Genomic DNA, 22750 nt, shown 5'->3' with positions numbered 1-22750 from the left:
AATAGCAAGATAAATCAGGAAGATGAGCTCCAGGTGGTTGTAATTGAAGCTCCAGACTCCGCCTCGAGTCCCCATGGCAACCTGCACAGACTCAAACAGCAAACCATGACACTCCCCGTTCAATTTAACTTAAGTCATATTGACCATATTTACACAACTGAACGAGTTGTTGCCATGTGATCAGTTAATTAGTTATTTGTGTTAACAAGTGCTGAAACATGTGAAACTAATTATGCTAATGCTAAGAAGCAGTCCTGACAGTTTGTCCTGTTTTAAATTCATTTAGACTTGGTGTCTACGATACTTAAAAACAGGAAGGTGAAAAAAGGTTTGGGAAAAAACTGAATTAATTAAAGAAAATGTTGCTTCTACAGGGGGATTTCTGACATCTGGTTAAAGCTCCTGTGACAGAAATGGGAGCTTCAAGGTTTCTTAGGAGTGATCCTTACTGCTTGGCACGCTCCTTCTTGGCAGAAATGTTCAAACCCAACCTGAATGGATGGATGTCAGTGCAGAGCCACTTCATGGCTGTGCTACTGTGTTTTCTTGGCGATATGCTTCAGGTCATTGTCTTGTCTAAATGTAAGTCTTCAACCATTCCTAAAATCCTGAGCACACTTGAAAAGGTCTTCAGTTTTGAGTGTCTTTTTTCTTTCTGCATCCATCTGTTCTCCGGAGGCGCCTGGAGCTCAGGTAAGAAAGTGGTCAGCTGCCAGTTGCAGGGTTGGTAGTTTGACTTCAGGCTTCCTCATACTAAACCTTGTGGTGTCCCTCAGGCCAGACGCTGAACCCTGTTTCACCTCCAATGTGAATGTGTGTAAAAATGGCAAATGTAGTACCACTTTAACTGTTCAAAATGACCAGAAAATATTGTATTTATACCGTCCATTAATAATTTCCTTCTGTCCTAACTTATCCTCCGGTCTCATTCCACGGAGTGTTTCCAAATCCTGGATGTCAGGACCTTCTGCCCCAAACATTTTAAACAAGCTTTGAGTCCATTGTAAGACTGCTTCTGGTTTGTGTGCTGTAGTTTGGCTTTATTTATTGGTTGTATTTACTATTTATGTCATGATGTGATGGTTCTTATTCCCTTTAATTCTTGGTTTCCTGCTTTATTTTGTAGTTTCCCCTGTTTCGTTCGCTTGTGTCTTGTTTAGCCTTTGTTCCTGTTAATTAGTTTCACCTGGTCCCATTAGTTCAGTGTTTCTCAATTCCAGTCTTCAGACCCCCCAACTCTGCCTGTTTTAGACATGATCCTCTTCCAAAGCACCTGAGTCAGATTATTTAACTTCCTCATCAAGTTCTCTGCAGCCTGTTAACAAGTCTTTTTTTCATTTAGGTGTGTTAAAGTAGGGTTGCCTATAAAACATGCAGGGCAGGGGGGGCTGAGGACCAGAATTGAGAAACACTGCATTAGTTTCATCCATCTCACCAGTTTCTTGTTCTGTGTTTCAGTATTTATGCCCCTTGGTTTCTGTTCCCCATTTGCTGGTTCATTTTGTTCGTGATATGTTAGGTTCATGTGTTTTCATGGCACCTGCGTTGTCTTGCTTCAGTTCTTGGAATAAGCCATCTAAATTCTGCATTCCTGCCTCCCGTCCTGCACTTGGGTCCACACCTCCACCACTCAGCATGACATTTTATTTTTTATTTTTTTATTGTTTTAATCCCTTATTCTTTAGAATTGTTTATTGCTTGCAAACTGTTTGAAAAGCAATGAATAATTATTTTACTGCATTATTTATTGCCCTTTTAATTGTTTTATTTTCTTGTGTTGCTTTACTTGTACTTTTAGCTGTACTTGTGTTGTACAGGACTTTGTTTCAACCGTAGTTTTTGTTTTTTTTGTCCTGTCCAGTATTTAAGCAAGCAGAATTATCCTCTGGATGCTGTCTTCTGCTTGGCAGAAGACAGCATCCCTTTGCCAAGGGAAGCATCATAGATATCATGCTCCCCTTGAAATTCTGGATTCTTATTTTATTTTTCTATTTATTTTGCATAATTGTTTGTATTACAAAGTTTGTATTGCTGGACCGGACAGCAATGGATAGAAGAGGGATAGAAAGAGAATCGAAAAAAAGAGAAAACAGAGATACACCTGGTAAAGAGAAAAAGAGAGAAGGAGAACTGTAGTTGTTTTGAAGGGATTTATAAATAAAGCTGAGTTGAGTTGACTTGAATTTGACACATCAGGTTAAAATTAAGATTTGTTGGAAAACTGGCAGAAAACTTAATGGCAACGTGTTGAAAGAGACAACTAATTTGAGTTCAGTGTGTAAGCAAAGGGAAAGCTCTGAAACACACAAGATTCTTATTCATGTATCAATAAGAATCTTTGCATATCTATTATAGTTAAACAAATATTTGTATCTTTTAACTCTGTGCATTTTCTTTCTATTATTTAACAGTGCTGCACTTCTGTGGCTCAGAGTGAACAGACCAAAACCGGTCTGTGGAGGAGGAATTCTGCGTTTGTCATGACCATCGTTCATGAAAGGGGAAGCTAAAGTCAACCAGAAAGTTAGGTCAGGTTTGCATGCATGTACCTTTCTACTGCAGGGTTAAGCTGTTTGATTTAAGGTCACAGATTTATTTTGTGTTTTAATACTTGCAAATGAAAAAAAAGAGTCAAAGGTTTTACTTCTAGAAGGTTTTTTCTCATGTTTCTACCTGCCTTGGCGTGTGCTAATCAAAGGTTTCAGCGTTGACAGTCGTATAAAGTCCATCTCTCTCACCCTCCATCTCTTTCAAGCTCCTTCGTTCCTTATTACACAGTTTGTCTGAGCAGTCGGATGTAGGAAGTCTGTAGGTGGTTTAAAACTTTTTCCATTTGAGGCCGAGGGAAGCCTCCGTGTTTTGCATGTTGTATATGCTAAATTTTTCTTGCAGCCTTGCTGTTTGACAAGGTAAAAAACAATTCTTTCACCTTGATGGTTTGTTTTTCACTCTGACATACATCAGCTGTGAGGTCTTATATAAACAAGGACGTGTCTTTTGTTTCTATGCACAGTGATCTTAAGGAGGCACACATGGATTCCAGTTGAAGGACAAGCTTTAAAAGCTACTGCCAGAAGGTGTAAATACATGAACAAGGGAGTTTGTTTGTTTGTTGTTGTTTTTTTTTAAAAATTAGAAAACAGTCATTTAAAAATCTATTTTGAGTTGTATTTATTCTAAGGTAAAGAAGAAAATACTTGTTCAAGTGCAGAAAAGTTCTGGTGTGTTTGTAGGACTTTGGCATAATATTAAATTGACTTAACTTTCATAAGTTCTTTCATAAGCAGCTGGTAAAATCCTGCAGAGGAAGACTTTCATAAAAGAGATGCAAGAGTTCAGCGATCCATTTTTTAAAAGAAAAACATGCTATGAAGACTGAAAGATTGTTCAAATCAAATATGTTAACATATTACATGGAATATTGTAACTAAACCATGTGAAAAGGAGGAAAAGCATGATCTTATTTAATCCAACCCCTTTTTCCATTTAACAGCCATATTATCTGTTGTATGAATCCATTTCCGGTTTTAACATGTTCAGTTACAACCAGTGATAATATTTACATAATACACATAAAACGAAAGCTTTAATAACAATCATTGTAAACCCCCAATGACTGTCAAGTCCCTTTTTACTTCCACGTGAAAACCATGCGTTTTTAATGCTTCTTAGACTTTCTCATGCTTGCACAAAACGCAAAGATAAATAAAAACTAGGGGCGGGACTTTAACAATTTAATTGCATTAATTCCGCATTTAGTTGCAGAATGTTTGTTGGTGCATAATTTCCTGGTACGATTACACCTCTGCTGCCAAGGCTGCATCCGACTGTCCATCCTATAATCCCTATTTAGTGCCTTATATAGTGGTTAAGTCAATTTCTAGGGTCTTCCGACTGTCCAGAGAAAAAAAAGTAGTGGACTCAAGATTACCCACAATGCATCTTAAAAAAGTAGTGAGCATCGATGGTCACTAGACAGGTCAATATACACCACAATGCATTGTGGGCAGGAGCTCAGAGTGGCGCAAGTGACACAAACGTCAAAGCAGGTTTAAAAAAAAAAAAACTATAGATCATTTTATACCCTTATTGTTGAATAAATATACCACAAAGAAAGGATAGAATACAATATCGGGAAGAATTTTTCACATGAGTTTGGTTTGGATTTGGAACGACGCGTGGTGGTTGCTGTGGTGGCACCACAGTGAAGAGGAGAAAATCTTCTTGTCCAAATCGCCAACAGAATAAGTCCGCTGTATATTTTGCTATACAGTGCAGCCGTGTGTAGTAAAGGAGGCAGTTAGTGAATAGTGTGGATGTTCAGTCACAGCCTAACGTAGCCACATTGGTGTTACATTTGTTTCAGACCCTTCAGTGAGTTTATTTCAAGTCAAAACGAGCATCAACAAGCCTAGCTTCTTTTTCTGATGGTGTCAGGGACTCGTGGTGAGTAACATTAAAAGAACGTGTAGTTTTCTCTTCTCCGTTAGCAGCAGCAGCTGCGAAGCCCCCTCCCCTCCCCCCTCTCCCATCCAGAAGAACACACACGTAGCTCGGTCTTCATGCAGCATCCATCATCAAGCTGCAGTCAGAGCAGGAGGTGATCACCTCTGCTACATGACCAGACTGAAGATAACGCTGTTGATCCGTCCTGGTTTCCTGTCAGATATTAATGTCTATTAATGAAGAGACAACATTTATAAAGTTAAAATTACTGTAACATGTTGTAGACTCTTAATTAGAGAATAACTAGAGCTGCAGCTGTTAAATGAAGTATTTATAATAACACTTTAACATTGGGTCTGTTTAGTTTTGGCCAGAGATGTTTTCTATTTCTCTTTTACTGTTATAAGATTAAATCAGTTGTTCCAGACTTGAGCTTGAGTTTACAATATTAATCTCTTTTCTGTTATTTGATTTAATAATCTCTTAAAATCCATTTGAATGAAAAAATGTTGCTTTTTGGGGCAAATTTCACTATGTGATTAAAATGTGATTAATAGAGATTAATTAATTACAAAGCCTTCAATTAATTAGATTATTTCCTAATCAAGTCCCACCCCTAAAATCTAGCTTCACGACTGTGAATCTGGGAGAAAACATCAATTGAAATGACATCTGAAAGGAGTAACAAAATAACGACTATTGAAATAATAACAGATTTCATACAAGGTAGAACGTTGGATCTGGTTTGGGTTGAGGAACATATACTCAGCAGGCCAGAAGATCAGGACAAAATCTCACTTAAATGTTTGCTTAAGCGTGTTTTTTCTAAGTTACATAATTTCATAACAAAATGCAGCCCAATAGTTTAGGGGTTAAAATTAATTCTCGTCATAAATCCTCATGGGACTTCCAACCAGTCGCTGTGTGCATCTCAACTATTTAAACCCCCCTTTCATGTTGTAACAGGCTTTTTGTTGTAACACATCCCACGCTTTTTTTTTTTTTATCATCATCACTGATTATTCGTGACCTTATAGATTAAGATGATATGTTAAAGTTTGACTGATGTTAAAAAACATGAATGGAAACTAAATGTTCTCTCTGTCTGTGATTGGCAAAGAAGTTCAGATGCAGCAGCTATAAAATGGGTCTCATACTCCGGCTGCCACTATGCATGCGCGACTCTACACAAGCGAGACAAAGTCCCCCAGGCCTTCCTATCAGAACCGTTGTGTCTTTCATCAATGCTGAGATGTTCAGCAGCACTTTGAGAAAAAGATACAGACGCCTGCTCCGTCTGGGGAGCCGTGTGGAGTCTGTTAACAATGGCAGCTCCGTCTTACATGATCCGCAGTGCCAGAGACTCTAACCACCTTCTGGACAGGACTTTGACTTTCCTACCTTTCTCCTCCAGATGTTCAGTCTCGCTTCAGCAGCTGTGGTCCCTCCGGTCCTCTGGGGACTTTGGGACAAGTGCTGCTGCCAAAGCGAAACTGTTCCGAAATCCCTGAAGGACCATTGATAGTCATCAGAAAGGTCTTTGGAAGGGGACTTGTCCCTTCACAGGCTGTTGCCAACAAAATATAAATTATCAACACTAATCAATGAACGTTTGTCAGTGCATGTGTGAAAGGTTATATTTTTTAAAATCTTGAACCTTATAAAGAGCACTTATGTGATTGGCTTTCATTAGATTTTGTGTTGGCAGCTGTTCTACATTTGTAACTCTTTGATCAAACGCCTCCTCCTCCTCCTCTTTTTTTTTTTTTTTTTTTTTACATCATTATACAGCGCTGAACCCGCGAACTTGTTCCAGCCTCCCTCCATATGCTACCAGCGACCTGAGGGTGCGATGACGCGCACATCCAGCTGGTAGTTGCTGATGAATCGCTAACCCCACCAGCCAATTAGATGGCCTAAAGGTTTGAAGAGGAAGAGGAGAAGAAGGAGTGTGTTGAGAGAGTGCCAGTGATGGAGGAGGGCTGTGTCAGCAAAGGGGTCGTCCACTCTGACACAATGCCATCTTACCGCACAGCGGGATGTGACCTTAAGCCTCCTGCTGGTCATTCACACTCTCTTTTTCCTCACCCTGCCTCCAAGCCTGACACCCCCTTTTTGTAATCCATCCATCCTCGGCCTCCACCCCTACACCACCAAGCCCACTCAGCGGTCTATTTCTGATTGACAGCTCCAAGGGAAAAAGGGTGCAGATCAGGGCGATGTTGAAGGAGGTGGCAGAAGCAGACAGTGGGTGGCGGGGAGGAGGACTTGCCCTGCAGGCCGGAGGTCTGCCTGCCAGACACAGTATGAACGGATCTGTGTGTATATGTGTGATGGAACGAGTGAGGCAGGGAGGGATGAGGAGGGCAAGATGGGTTTATGGTGAGAAAGAACCTAAAAGAAAGAAGAACTCCATAAAACGGGAAGAATTAATCAAATGGATTACAAAAAATATTCAGAATTTCTTTGTATGTTTTGTACACTTTTAATAAAAGTATAAATAACAGCAGAGCAAACACACTGAAATCTAAGATAAAAAATCTCAAATTGAGTATACATATGCTTATTTTTTTTAAAGGTAAGATAATTCTTAGTTTTTATACCAGAGAATTCCTCTTGTTTTAAGAGTATTTTTCCTTGTTTTGGGAAGTCTTGACAAGCCTAATTTTCTCGTTCTGTTGGCAGATAATTTATCTTATTTTAAGCACCATTTACTTAATTTTTGTATATTTTTTTTCTCGTTTTTGCAGTGCACTATTGATCATCCACATGACTGACAGACACACAGCTTTGGATGGAGGGGAGGAAAGGATGGATGAGGAGGAAGGTGAGATGGGAGGATAAACGGAGGTGTGGAGGACCAAAGCTTCCTCCTGCAGAGTGGAGACGAGGAAAGGAAGCAGGAGGAGCGTCTGCCGTCTCCAACTGTTCCAACCCAACAGCAACACATACAATCTCTCTTTTCTAGTGCACACACACACACACACACACCAGCTGAAGCTGGACTCGCACAAAGCAAAACCAGCTGAAAGTGAAATATGAAGTGATTTATTTAGGATTTACTGCACCGCTTCATCTGAAGGCCCGGCAGCTCAGGGTATGACTGCTGACGCATGTTCACCATCTCAATAAAGACACACATAAACTCGACATGAAAAATCTCCACTTAAAATAAATATGGTGCTAGAAAAAAAAACCCATTTATGATGGATCTTATGCCCTGATATGATGTCAGATTATACTGAATAGCTCACTCATAAAGCTTGATGTAACTTGCTGAACTGCAGCCACAAGCGGTAATAATGTCACATAAAAAATTTGCACTCAGAAAGATTCTCTTTCTACCATCAATTAATTTAAAGTACAAGTCATTGTATTTATATTACCAATGAGATGAGATAAGATGAGAGGAATAAGCTGCCTCTGCAGCTCTCCGTACTTCTCAGAAACACTTTTAAGTTCACAATCCAAAAGTTTTGGTTTTACTTTGCAGCTCTAATAACTCAATTTTTAGGAAAAGTAAACAGATATTTCCATAAATACTTCCTAAAACTCTTACTAAATTATTAGCTTCCAGCCATTGTGACAGCAGACGTGAGTTCACAAATTTATACATATGTATGTATGTGTGTGTATATATATATATATATATTGGTTATCAGGTCATCAATGAGCTTCTTTGTAGAAACAGGCTGCAAAAATCAAAAGTATGGGTGAGTTTTGATTTGTTCATTTTAAGTCTTCCTTTAAAGAAGCAATAAGTGGAAATTCCTCATTTTTGAACTAAAGGAATAAAAAATATTGTTATGTGAAAAACTAGCGATGTTATTTTCTCTGGATTACAGCATGACATCACACACAGTCTCTGTGTCAATCTCCAGCACTGTGTTAACCGGCCGGTCCGGCAGAGCGTGTTCATGTCTGTTTATATGAATCACCACGTCCTCTCACAGACCTCGGCCTTCCCTCCCTTTAAAAGGCCCCAGCATGGCACCACATATTTCAAAATAAAATGGTGGAAAATGGAACAAAACGTTACTGTGAAGACCGCCAGGATCCGGAATTACCTTTGAAGAAATAGGAATCATCGGTGAAGAAGTTGTCAGATAAAGAAAGGGACAGAACTGGATCAACACTGGTTGTGCATTTCCAAAGTGGAAAGCCCTGTGAGCGAGAGCTGAAGGAGCAGTTTGACTCTGAGCTGACTCGTCTTCTTCTGAAAGTAACAACATAGACGTTATAAGTTACTTTGACATGTTCTGCAAAGTGGTGATATTGTTTTCCGCAGTGTTTTTACTTTTCTCATTTCTTTGCCGAAAAGGCTAGTGTGGCGGGAAGAGAGGAGTACTTTGTGTCACACTTTGGCCATGTTTTACGAGTTTTATTTCCGCTTTAACCCTGAATTAAAGTTAAATCAGCTTTAATCAGATAAAAGCTCTCGGAGAGCACAAACATCTGCCAAGGGCCACAGTAAGATGTTCCTGGATCCAAACAGTGATCCAGATCACCACCAAAATTAAATCAGTTCTTCTTTTACACATTTACAACAAATCCTGAAAATTTCATGAAAATCCATCCATAACTTTTTTAGTTATTTTGAACACAAACAAACAGACAGACAAACAAATTAACGCCGATGAAAACATAACCTCCCTGACAGAGGTAATAACTATCTCATTCCAAATGGAAATAATCATTTGAAAATTAAACTTAAGTGGCAGGTTTATTCTCAACTTAAAACTAGAGCTGATTCATTCCTCTGTCGTGTAAATGTTCATTCTGCTTTAAGTTAATTCCGGTCGTTCTGCACATCACGTTTCCCGTTCCGTCTTCTGCTTCTCGTCTGGTACTCTGTCTCCCTCCTCCTCCTCAGCTGCTGAGAAAAAGTGAAGTATTATGCTCGTGTCGAGCTGCTGCTTCAAATTTATAATCCAAATCAAAGCGAAAGTGATTTGGCCGAAAAGACAAAAAGAAGGAAGTAGAGTTTGTTTATTTCCGGTAATTTAAGTATGTCATGTCATTCCTCGCCCTGCGACAGACTGGCGAGCTGCCCATGATGTACCATGCCTTTCGCCCAAAGACTGCTGGGATTGGCCCCAGCTTCCTTGCAACTAATCAGACTAAGCGGTCTGGATGCTGAATGAATGAATGAATGAATATCCTCTGTCCAATCAGAGCCCTTCCCAACCCACCGAACTAAAGCGGAATTATGTAAAGGCGAATAAACATGGTTTCCATGTAAACCTCAATTCAGAATTACTATTTAAATCTAAACTCGAAGGAGAATAATGTAAACCTGAATAATTTCATTACAAATGATAAATTCCGAATTAAAAACCTTAATGTGACCGTAGCTACTGTTTGGGTCTACATTCATCAAACCTTGCGATGAAACAGTTCCACATTTCACATAAAAACATATTTTCTTCAGGAACCAAATTATTTTTACAAACTTTGTACAAGGGAACATTGAGGTTTTTGGCCGGCTATTTTTTAATATCTTTAATCCGACACAAACTTCAGCATCATTTGTACAGTTTTTCATTTTCTAATCACTCATTTCAGATACCTTTTCTTCACTTTAGTGGTGCTTCGTTCTACACCGCCTCTGTCAAACACGAAACAAAAGGACTCTAGAAGTGCACATTTCTGCTTGACTGATATCATTTTCTTATCTTTGTCTGCGCAAGCAGTCACCTTTTCTTTCCTGGTCTCACAAAGTGTTGATTTTTGTAGAGAAGTTTTACTGTTCAGGCCTGATTAACACACTCTTTTTTCCGTTTGCTGATGTTTGGTCTGCTGCTTAAAAATCCGCGCAGCATTGATGTGCAGCTCAGGCCTAAGGCAGAGTTGACTGGCGATTTCTATGGTTTGTAACTAATGAACTTATCCTCCACAACAGATACTTGTTCGTTCCTTTCTGGAGCAAGTTCCATAAGAACATTAGACAGCGTTTTGATGGCCGTACTTAAAGAAACTTCTTTAAAATTTTCACAATTTTTCAATATTGACTGAGCAGCATGTCTGGGAATCATGACAGGCTTTTGTTTTTCCAAGCTGAGTAATTCTTCTTGGTTTATGAACAATTAATGCAGCTGGATTGGACGATGTGATGTTAACTAACAGTATGCCTCAGCAAACACAGCTGATAAACAGGAAGTTTAAATGGAAGTAAGTTCCTCCAGAGACTCATTACAGCTCAGGTCAAAGACAACTGAACATTAAAGGAAAGTTCAGAGTATTATTGGACTTGGATGAGTGACAATCAGACAAATCCAGTCAGCATTCGCCAAGGCTCGATTCCAGGTGACCTCTTAAAGTTTGCTTGCTAACTGTGTACATTACTGCTACCAAAGCAAAGGAGAGCTTCTTTAACAAGTCTAAACAGATCTTTAGATACCGGATGATCCAATACTTTAAAAATATAGTAAAAGTAATGAAACTCCTTAAGGAGGAGGGGAATCCCAGGTGCTACGCAGTGGAGAAATAAGGTACAGCTCCTGATGTCCTATTCATCCATCTTCAATCATCATTTTTAATACACATTTCATCCAACTCAGGTTTGCAGGGTCAATTTAGACACACCAGTTAACTTAATGTGCATGTTTTGTAAGTGTCAGAGGAGTATCTGGAGAAAGTCCCCCAAGGCTTAGGCATGGTGAAAAGAATCTTACATTAGCAGGAAAACGCCTTCATGTGAGCTGATATTCCGGGTTTTAATGACATATTTATGTTTTTCACATCACTCTCTGTGAGGTGACAATGCTAATCATCAAACCACAGTCCGAGCTGCTGTCACTCTTCGGTAATTCACACAGACCAGAGTCGTCAGCGGTGCAACAGTAGGGGGGTGCTGACACAGCAACATGGCATTGCAGAATCACCTGACTAACAACAGCGCCACAGACTAGAGAAGCATGAGCCATGAAACCAGCTCTCCTTTATCCACATAGATCTTTTCAGCCTGGTGACTTCCTCCGTTTTCCATCTTCCTCCTACTCTCTAGTACATTACTGGTGCTTCAACTTGGACCATCCAAATGCCTCCGGCGTATGCACACTTCTGTCACATAACACACTGTTCGAGTGGAGAAGGTTGAAGTAACATAAAACAAAACTGCGATCATGATATACTGGTGCAAATGACTTGTAAAATTCTCTCCACAATGGCTTGACGCACACCTCTTCCAAACCCGACATGCACCTATGCTTGCAGCTAGCTTATGCGGAGGTACTTCTTTCCAATAGGTCAGTTTGTAATTCGTGTTTCTGCATTTTCTTCTTACTGAACTTGTGCAGCAACCACAGAAAAGAAACGCAACAGGACACCATAAACCCATGATCAAGTGCGTGAGCACATTTTCACTGCCGTCTGTGTAAGGTAGGCCGCGCAAGTATAAATCCAGCTTAATTATGTAGTTTTATCCCTCAAGTATCCAATAATGATGAATTATCCATCATGGTGAAGTTTGGTTTGTTAACGTTGCTGCAGACCGATATGGATCACATACACTTTCCATAATTATAAATCATCTTCACATGTGAAAACATGAATCTTCATGTTTTATTTTTATCAGCTTTTTTTTTGTGTGTGTGTGTTTTTTTTGTGTTTTTTTGTTTGTGTTTTTTTGTTGTGTTTTGTTTTATTTATTTATTTATTTATTTGCACTTGGACATAACAAGGAACTAAAAAAAAACTTTAATTATCCAGTATTTTATTGGACATGGCTGATTAATGGCAGTAACATACTGTGGCATCCAGTCACCATGACGACAGTGTATTGATGAGGGCAAAATAAATAGTTGATTCAGAATTAAGGGGTCTTAATGAGAATTAGGGTCTTGTCTTTTATCTGCACTGAAGCCTGAATCTTGTCCCTCCCTTGGAATTCTCTTTGGATGAAAATATTGGTGAAAGCACTGATTATAAATGCAGCCGTTGAATCATTTTGAACTTTATTTCATATTACAAATAAAATCTCATTATAAAGCATATTTCTTTTATTTGGTCAGTTTTATTTTCAGAATGCATCAGGTTCAATTAGACTCCACCATTCAGGATGCAGCTACTGTCATTTACAACTTACAAAACCACAAGTTTAGAATCTATCAAATCATGCTGTGTGCGCTCTAGGAAAGAAGATGAAGACATTTTCCCAAGAGAAATGCATTTCTGCAGCTGAGCAGTCCTCAGGGAGAGTAATGGGTCACTGCAAATACTTTTTTTCTTCATGTTATCTCTGTTTGCCTTCCTGCGTTGGTGTCTCTGCAGTGTGATGGATGGCAGGCTAAAGGTTGAGATGACTCACATCACCTTGCTTACCCAAAGATACCAGCCATCACAGCTCCCAACACCTTGTCTCCCCCACCCGTTCTACAGCCTGCCACCCTAACTCCTGGAAAGATGTCGGCAATGCAGCACGAACCTCACACACTGCATTAGTTATCATTTCCCTCTATAATATTGCAATTACAAGCATGCCCTTTCATAATTATTGAAAAGTAAGTAGAAAAATGTGAATATCCGCAGTCATATTTAGAAGATATTGTGCAAAATTCTGATTATTTTTTATGAAATTGCCCTGAGGTTTTTAACAATAACAGTGTCTTTAATACAGCAAAATACTAATTAATAAGATAAGGCAGTGGAGAGCTGGACTGACCCTAAATACCATGGAGGTTTCTTGCCCTTGTCTGCTCTTAGTTTCTGTTGTTCTTTCTTTCATGCCACCATTCAGGCTCTCACGTTTACAGAAGTCATTTTTCCAGCAGCAGATTTCAGCTCTTTCTACTGTTTTCAATGGAATTTGGGTCAGGACTTATTACGATCCATCACCACACCTTTTTCAACCATTCTTTGTGTTGTGAAATTGTGCTTCAGGTTGTTGTCCTAATGAAAAACCCATGACTTCACATCACAACCCATTTCTGACACAGTGTGACACGGTTCACAGGGTTTGTGGCTCTGAACTCTCAGAGCTGATCCTATATGTCATTTTCCCAGGCAGATTCAGCAGGTCTTTTTTTTTCTGTTCTCTGTTCCAGAGCTGAGACGACCAACCAAAAACAGATTTTCTTTCTTCTGCCTCGCTGATGAGTGTGTGAGGTTGTGGTGCAAACGGTGTCTTTATGTGCAAATATGGGAGGTTTCTTCATCCAGTGGCTGCAGATGATGCATGAATTGGGTTCATGTACAAATGTAAAATTACACATTGAGATTACTTTTTTTTTTTTTTTTCGTGTCTTGTTCAGCATTTAAGCAAGCAGAATGATGGTCTGGATGCTGTTCTACTGAGCAAATTTACTTTGCCAAGGGGAGCATCACTGGTATGATGATCCCCTTGATTTTCTGGATTCTTATTTTATATCTTTATTTATTTTGTATAATTGTAATACAGAGTTCTGGTCTGGACCAAACCGGTCCGGAGAAGACAGAAAAGAGACAGAAAGAAAAAGGGAAAGAGAAAGAAAACACCTCATAGAGAGAAAGGAAAAGAGAGAGATAAAGAGAGAACGAAAGAAAAAACAAACATTTGCATGAACATACGCATATACACATTGGAATTTCTTATAGACAGATTCACTAACAAAGCTTTATGAATAAGATGAAAATAGCTGCTTTTAAATTTGTTAGTTTTTATGCTTGGGGGTGTGAAGACTGGTTTTTAATGTGCCAAATTAGTTTTTATGTAATCATTTTGTGATACTTTTTGCATGAAAAGTGATCAGATTTTTATCTCTATTCACTTTTTAGCAGCAGTTTGTTTCCATCGCAAGTTACAGATGTAGTTCTTCTACTTGGCATATGAGTCACCATGGTGACTCATGGCCCTTTATGTGGTACAAAGTGGTATCGCAGAAGAGTCAATTATGTTCTTCAAGTTGTCTGTTATACATTTCACCTGGATTATATTCACTATACTGCCAAAATTATTCCCTCATCTGCCTTTTTGCGGCTGCAGCTGATTCCTAATCCCTTATTCATGTTGTCCTACAAAGGCCTCTTTTGGGGTCTTTATTGCTTATCTGCTGCCTCTTTGGAATATTTCACTCTTTAAAGTGGAACTATTATGTGCATTTCAGGCTAATTTATTTTTATTTCTGGGACCAGAAGGGATTGATCGAGTTATTGTTACAAATGGCTTTATTTACTTCAGACCGACCCTCTCCGTAGGCTGTCAGATCAGCCTGTGGGCAAAACGAGTGGATTGAGACTCTTCCGCATTAAGCCCCGCCTCCCGCCACTGCACTACATCAGGAGCGCGCACCGCTCCTGCTTTCGCCATCATTGTAACATCTCATAAACAGAAGGATTAGGCTCATATGAACTCAATAAAAAAACAAAATACAATGTCAACACATAGCATACAGCCCTACATGTTGGAACCTGAATCAGAGCCTGAAAACAAAGTGGAAAACAGCAACCCACAGCAACGAATGCAGCAGGATGTCTCTCTTTGGTAAACTCACCAGCCATCGTTGGAAATAACTTTATCCCACGTTTTCCACCCGCCTGATGTATTTGTACATGCCCTTGTTAGCCAGTAGAAGGTAACCAATCACCGAACCTTATCCCCCTGGACGTCACAAGGATTTCCAAGTAGAAAAAACTCTCTAAAACGACACGTTTTTCGTTGCCATGGAAACCGAACGGAGAGAGAGTGCTGGAACTCAAACTCAAACTCAAACATGCGTTTAGGTGATAAAAAACAGTGCCGTTGACATGTCTGATGAGGATTCAACACTGTAACACTGTAGAAAGCTCAGAAAACTCTAAATACCATAATAGCACCCCTTTAAATGACGTTTCGCCTCATCTCTACGCTGATGATATTCAGTTGTATATTTCTTTTAAACCCCATTATGGTTTCAGGGTTCAGATCTTGCTCAGGTGTTACAAACTAGAAATCTGAAAAATTTCTTCTGCTTGAGGATGAAAAATCTGAAGTCCTTGTCTGTGCCCCTGATTTACTGATGCCTAAGATAACAGAATCCCACTTACTTCCCATGTTAAACCTTCTGATAGGAGCCTTGGTGTAACTCTGCCTGGTCTGTGTGGGGGACTCGCAGGATGTTGGACATACTGAGATGAGTGCTGGACTGTAGACTCAGAACATTTAATACCTCCCACCATTTGAAAACGTGTTTCATTTGTGTGACTATTCATATTGGATGTGTTTAATTTCATTATGTGTCCATTCATTTTCTAATGTACAATATGTGCACTTCCATCCATAACCAATATTCTGGGAAGTAATTTAAAAGAATGAGCAAATTCACACAGGCAGCTCAGACAGCTTAGGGGTCTGAGGAAGTGGGGTTCAGTAAGCTGTGTGCTAATGTGCTTGTGTTTCTGTGTTTCAAGTAGATAAGTGAAGTAATGTTTTTGACACTCACGCACGTTTGGGAGTCAATTTTAAAAATTATCCTTCTTGCTTTTGTTTAATCACCTCTACATTTCTGCAATTCATTGATTACTTCTCAGAGTAAAAGTCCCTGGAACGTCCTCAAATCGTACAGAACGCTACTGCCTCTAAAAAAATGACTGGTTTTCCATCCACAGTTCATTTCAAAACTCTGGTTTTAACTTGGAGAGATGTGGTCAAGCACTAACTTATCTCACAGAGAACTTGTGCAGCGATATGTCTCCAGCAGGTCCCTGAGGTCATATGATCAGGGTCTGCTTGTTGCGGCAGAGCTTGGTCTCTCTTACACGGCAGCTGCAACTGCATCTTTCAAACATGCTTTTACTCAGTTTTTCCTTTTATGTTTTGTCGTCGTTTCTTGTATGTCTTTATGAAGCACTTTGAAATGTTTTTATTCTTCAAAGGTGCTGTTGAAATAAAATATTACGTACTTTGCTTACTAAGATACAGAAATATAATGCTGTGTGTTCAGAGTGTATTCAGATCTTGTAATGCTTTGCAGATGTGCAGTTCTTATTATAGCCTCGTGAAATGTTATCAGGTCATATTTTTCCACACCTGGTGGATTTTTTTTATCCGATACAAGCCCATTTGTGCAGATTACAGAATACTATGCTTGTTTCCAGCAATAGATTGCTCAAAGTATGGAAACTGGCTTAAACCTCCAGAACTAGGAGTAGTAGTTTGTTATTCTGTACATATTTATTCATCTTTTTATACTATTTTGCCACTGTTTGCACTATCTGGTAAGATGCTTAGGTGCTTAGGTAGCAGGAGCAGTGGTGAGTGAATACTCTTTAATGTTGGTTAAAAGGAAAAACTTCCTCAGCAGATGTCTGTATCAGTCGGTGCCGCTGTACAAAGGCAAAGAGGATGGGGCTGAAAGTGTGCATGCTTAGCTCACTGTCCCTGTATGATTAAAGGTAAGAATTACATTGCAGTGCTGGTAGAACCACATGCTGGGAGAGAGGAGCGAGAGGAGGCCGGTTAAGGCGCTTAAAGTAGTCCGGCTCAGACAGAATCCAGGCCTCTTTTCTCAGAGCTGTACTCTTTTTACCTGCATGTTTCTGAGCCTTTATTGTGTGTTACATAATAAGTCTTAATAAGCTTCTTTATCAAATGTTTTGGTGAGCTGCTGAGAATGACGAGCTTGCTTATATCCCACTAATTCAAAAGAGTTTTGCCTTAAAAAGAAAAAGAAAAAAACGGGACGAGTGTGTTAACACAGTGAGAGGAGATGTGGAGCTGCCATTATTCTTACAAAGTCAGGTTGACTCTGAGGCTGCCCTCTTTTCTACACATGGGCGGTGTGTTCTGGACTCTGGTACTGTTTATAACCACAGATGACACTGACCAGTACTGTGGAGGAGTTTGATTGTGTTTTTCTGCTCCGATCCCATTTTTTACTGCAAAGCTGGTGCAAAAAAAAAAAAAAAAAAAAAAAGGAAAGAATTTTATCTTAGCTGTATTAATAAGAGCTGTTGTGCTGTAACTAAGCGTACTGCAAATCCGCCATGGTTGTCACTGAGGAGGAGCATTTGGTAGAGGCTTTAACACCTGATAGTGCTTGACACCGTGGCAAGTGAGTGTACTATTATTAGAACAGGTCACCCCAATGGAGCTGAGTCCCTCTGCCTGGCAGCGCCTCGCTCTTCTCACTGAACTTCAAAAAATCAAAGGAAAAAGGTTAAAAAAAATTCAGTGGCTCTTTTAAAATCAGTTTGAATCCCCCGTGAGAACGAGGCCAGCATAAGTGTGACAGTGTTGCTGCAGTGCTAACAACCCCTGCCCTGAGTGCAAGCGTTTTCAAAGCTGCAGCAGGGGTTTAAAAGCGTCCATCAGACGCCTGTAAGATGCTAATCTCACCCTCTGCAATCATCATCTCCATTTTACCTTTTCCAGTTGCAAATAACTGCAAGACTTTTCCTCTGATATGTGGAATTTTTGTGCTTTGTTGCTATTAAGCTGGACAAAGAGACATTAAATTCATCAGTAACACTATTTTATTTAATTCTATCAAGAATCAATACATATCAGCTTTGACCAGCTCAGGCATTCCTGTTAACGTACATGTTTACTAAAATAGTGCATGAGTTCTATAAACCTTTAATTGTGAATGATTTGTTGTAACAATCTCTTTTTGGGGAGATTAGATTGAGACAAAAGGACAGTTCTCAAATGAATGCTGTTACTATAACTATCTAACTAACTATCCAGACAGGCTATTTAAATGTTTGCTGTTCATGTGACTATTTGCTAATAGAGCTAGTGCTGCATTAGCACTGCAGTTTTGTAACAACACTCAACATTTAATCACAATGTTTACTTAGTCGCTATAACATCAGAACAGCTCAAATACGACAGATCAAGATCATGCCTGCAAGTATGATGCAACTTAATTTCACAAGGTTGCGAATGTGCACTGAAGCTTTTCGTGTCTCCAGAAACTCACGTTGCATTTGTGAAGCTTCTCTAGAAAGACATGATTAATACAGAAGTATGAGCTTTCACAGTAAATTTGTGGATGACGTTCAGCTCGACAAAATAGCACAGGACTGTCCAACTAGCTAGATGATGAGCTTCTTTAGTGCTTATTTATAGAAGTACTGTAATAGTGCTAAGCACTTGCAAAGAAGCAGTCATTAGGAATCAGATATGTTTGCTTTGCTATTTTTATTTCTAAGGAAATGCTCGGGCTGCTGCCATCATATATCTGTGATTTAATCACACAGAGATGTGTTGATTCTTATTTTTTGCAATCAAATTATCGTTTGATGCTTTCTATTCCATTTGCCCACACACAACTGGGAAAAAGGGCCTTTGTCAACTCCGCTCCGTCTACGTGGAACTCTTTGCAGAGACTGGAAATTGTCCCATCGTTTTTCTTTGAACGGTTTTAAGCCCAGAGTGAGAGATTTTGAAATGTCCTGCTTTAGTTGTAATTGCTTTTAATTATTTGTTCTGTTTCAGTGGTAACATGTAAACTGCTTGTAACTTTGCTGCCTCTTGGCCAGGACCCCCTCAAAAATGGGTTCTTAACCTCAATGGGAGTTTCCTGGTGAAATAAAGGTTAAATAAATAAATAAATACGTTACATATATATATACATATATATATACATATATATATATATATATATATATATATATATATATATATATATATATATATATATATATGTATATATATATATATACATATATATATACATATATATATATACATATATACATATATATATACATATATATATATATATATATATATACATATATATATATATATATATATATATATATATATATACATATATATATATATATACATATATATATATATATATATATATGTATATATATATATATATATATATATATATATATATATATATATATATATATATATATATATATATATATATATATATATATATATATATATATATATATATATATCAGTGCAAGCAGAACTCATGATGACTACTTAACTTGTCTCGTACGAGATCCCTGGAGTTCCCCTTTGAAGTGCTCTTCAGATTTAGTGCTGCACTTCCATAAATTTGGGGCAGTCACAACAGGCAGGTTTAAAAAAAAAAAAAGATCTATATCAAAGGAGCAGAGACTAAGCTGTGCTGGCTTTTTATCCTACACTTTGCATAATGCAGCTCGCTCTAATTTTACAATTGAACCTTTCCTAATTGAATCATGAGAGATTATTTTGTGAGATTTGACAGAGTTCACACTGTGCAGCTGAAGAAATTACACATATCTATTATACATAGAAGTGTTCTCACTGCCGATTAAAGCTGCTGTCATCAAGCTCACCTCCAAGATAAAAGCAGACACCGTTACTTGTTTTGTATATGTAATCATCTTGATTCCCATCAGGCTTCACATCTGGACTGAAAGAAACAGTGAACAATTGTCAGCCTTTCAGAACAATGATTTATGGTTTTGTGTGCAAACCACATTGCCTAACAGCCAGAAATGTGTCTTTTTATTTCTTGTTAGCCTCCTCTGACCCTTACATCTAAATTGCACTCAGCCGTTCTCAAAAGCAACTTGGGTCATAAGCTTTCAGCAAAATCCTAAAAGATAAAGAATGAAAAAAATCGCTTGCCAATCTTTACAACATTAAAACCTCCTTGTCGTAGTGAAGACAAACAGAAAGAACAGTCTGATTGCAGGCAGAGAAAGCGTAGCAAACGCCAGAATTCTCTTACCTAAGATGAATTATCGTAGCTATTGCAAAGGAACATTAGACTGCTATGATGGATATTTTCAGTATGTGTAAAACGAAGCCAAGCTGATCAGAAACACTCTGCAGTCCCCCTCTAGGGTCACTACACAAGCCCAGCTGTACAGTTCTCTGGCTGGTGTGCAAATGCTGCCATCTACTGTTAGACAGTGGAAACCAGTTTGCTCCTGAAGATTGGTGTGGATTTCCAACCAGCCTGCCAATGGACTCAACTCCAGTAAAGTCCCAAATCTGCATCATGTTGCCAAATCTGTGTTTTCTTGAACTGTTGCCCCTTTCAAACTCACCAGCCAAATAGTTATTATGAGTGAAAATGTTTTGCAGTCAGAAGTTGATACAAATCTATTTGTGATCATGATATAGTCAGAAATCATTACAAAATGGTGAAATATTAATGTGGTAAACTAATACAATAATTCATTCATGACTCTTTCAGAAAGACGGTTCAGTCTAGCAGTAACTATTAAAGCCTCTACGCCGTAGAATACACCAAGTGACCACACAAAGATCTGCAACTGTTTCTGAAACTGTCTTTAAAAATCCCCCAAAATCTGTAAACTCTGACTGATGTCATCCTGAATCTCTACATTTTCTACTCTGTGTGTTTGTGTTTGGGTTGGGGAGGTTTGTACGGTTTTTATCGTGCTGCGTATGTAAATAAACTAAGAATTAAATTAGACAAACAACAATAATTTAGTTAATTAGATGAATTATTTTTAAATAATTTCGTTCATTTTAAAGGCTTACGTGTGAAATTGTAAAATTAATTAAAACATAAGGAGGTTGGTTGGTTGCTAGGTGTGTCTTGTTTGTTGAATGTATTTGTGAAATTTACTTTCCAATCATTTTTGGTAATCTTCATATTTACGTAGGAATACATATATATTCTAAAGTTGACTTTGAGAGTCATGCCAGACAGATAGCACTCATCCAGTTTGTGTGACGATTCTGCAGAAGCCAGTCTGACTGAAGGCAAAGCTTAGTTTAGGCCACAGATCCTCTGTACTGGTCCTGGTGTCCTGCAGGTTTTCCAAGCGTCCCTGCTGGAACACACCTGACTCAGACTCGGACAAGCTCTCCACTTCTGCTAAATACACACTGATTTGTATAATAGTTCAACTATTCAGTCACTTAATCAAACTATAAAAAAATATTTCTGACACTGAGATATTTGTAGAAGTCTCAGGTTGTGTTTTCCTGCGAAAGGCAAAAGTAGATAAAAGCTTGATCTTAATCTGTCTTTAAAAGTTAAGTCAAATAAAACAGACTGAAAATACTGATTCCATGACAACCAACAGAAGATTTTAACCACAAAATAAAAAAAAATTCAGGTGTACAAACTGAAACTTTCCTTTGATTATCAATAAAGTCCTTTAAAAGAAATAAATTCACACTCGATACAACCGGGGGTGAAACACTGACATCACAGACCCAGATCTGGAGGACTGAACGGGACAACAGCTAGGAGAATATGTGTTTTCAGCTCCTGACAACATTTTGCACAGGTGAAGGTTCATGACTGACTTTGATGAAGATTGTTAAAGGACAGGGAGAGAAAGGTCAGTTTGTACTGCAGAGGATATTTTCATTTCACTTACCAGTCAGCAGCCTCTCCGACATTAGAGCATCAGACGTCTTAATATCAGCTGTTCACAGCGACACTGTGGACCAGCTTTTCATGGTAAAGTTTCTACAAAGAAGTAAAGAATTGTTCTTTCCAAGAGACACAAGGCATGAACATTTGATTGAACTTTGTGCTTTGGTTGTTTCGTCCAAACTTGAGGTTTATGGTTTTATGAGGATTTGTGATTTCAGGATGTTTAAAACACTCATTGCATCATGCAACCTTCTGCTCTTAAAAATACGTGTTTGTGACTCATTTTGATAGCACAGAAACATTTATTAAGTACATCTCTAGAGCTATTTTACCCATGCACAGTCTTGAGGCTGAGAAATCACAGGGACACTGCATCGCTTTACTGCAGCATTTTTACTTTACTGCACCTGTTAATGTGTCAGTGGCTGCATGTCAACACATTGGCTCGATTGGAACACACATCATGACTGATTCAGCAAAGAAATGCAGGAGTACATTACTGGATGAAGAGAGGAAAAGTAAAAAATAGAAAGTGACAAAGGCATAAGACAAGAGCAACATCAGGCAGACTTTTATTTACCTTAGAGAAGAGACAGGATGCCAGATAGATGCTGAATTAGCCGTGGTTAGGGGGCGCCTTCCTGGGAAAACCTGCAAAGTTCATTAGACGGTTCTTGCCTGATGATTGCTGGGTTAGACTCGAGCTGGATTGGACTAAACTGTATGAAAAATAAATGAAGGAAGAATTCATCTGTACATATCTGGGCTCATCTGTAAGACTGGTGGACACTTTCTGAAAGAGCTTTTTGTTTTAAACTGCACGTAAAACCCACCCAAATGTATTATCACTGCTTCTGATTAAAAATATGTAGATCCTGAAAATACATCTTCATCCTCAAAATACTCAAACATTCCCTGTTAGATGGTAGGATGGAATCTTACACCATGTACACGCTCCATTCATATTAAAGCTATAAAAAAATGACATGAAACATTAAGATACTCACTACTCCAAGTTCCCCAGT

The sequence above is a fragment of the Telmatherina bonti genome (genome assembly GCF_933228915.1).
Source record: "Telmatherina bonti genome assembly, chromosome: 1".
Classification (NCBI taxonomy): Eukaryota; Metazoa; Chordata; class Actinopteri; order Atheriniformes; family Telmatherinidae; genus Telmatherina; species Telmatherina bonti.
The sequence above is the reverse complement of the archived record's forward strand: the minus strand, read 5'-3'. Positions refer to the sequence as shown.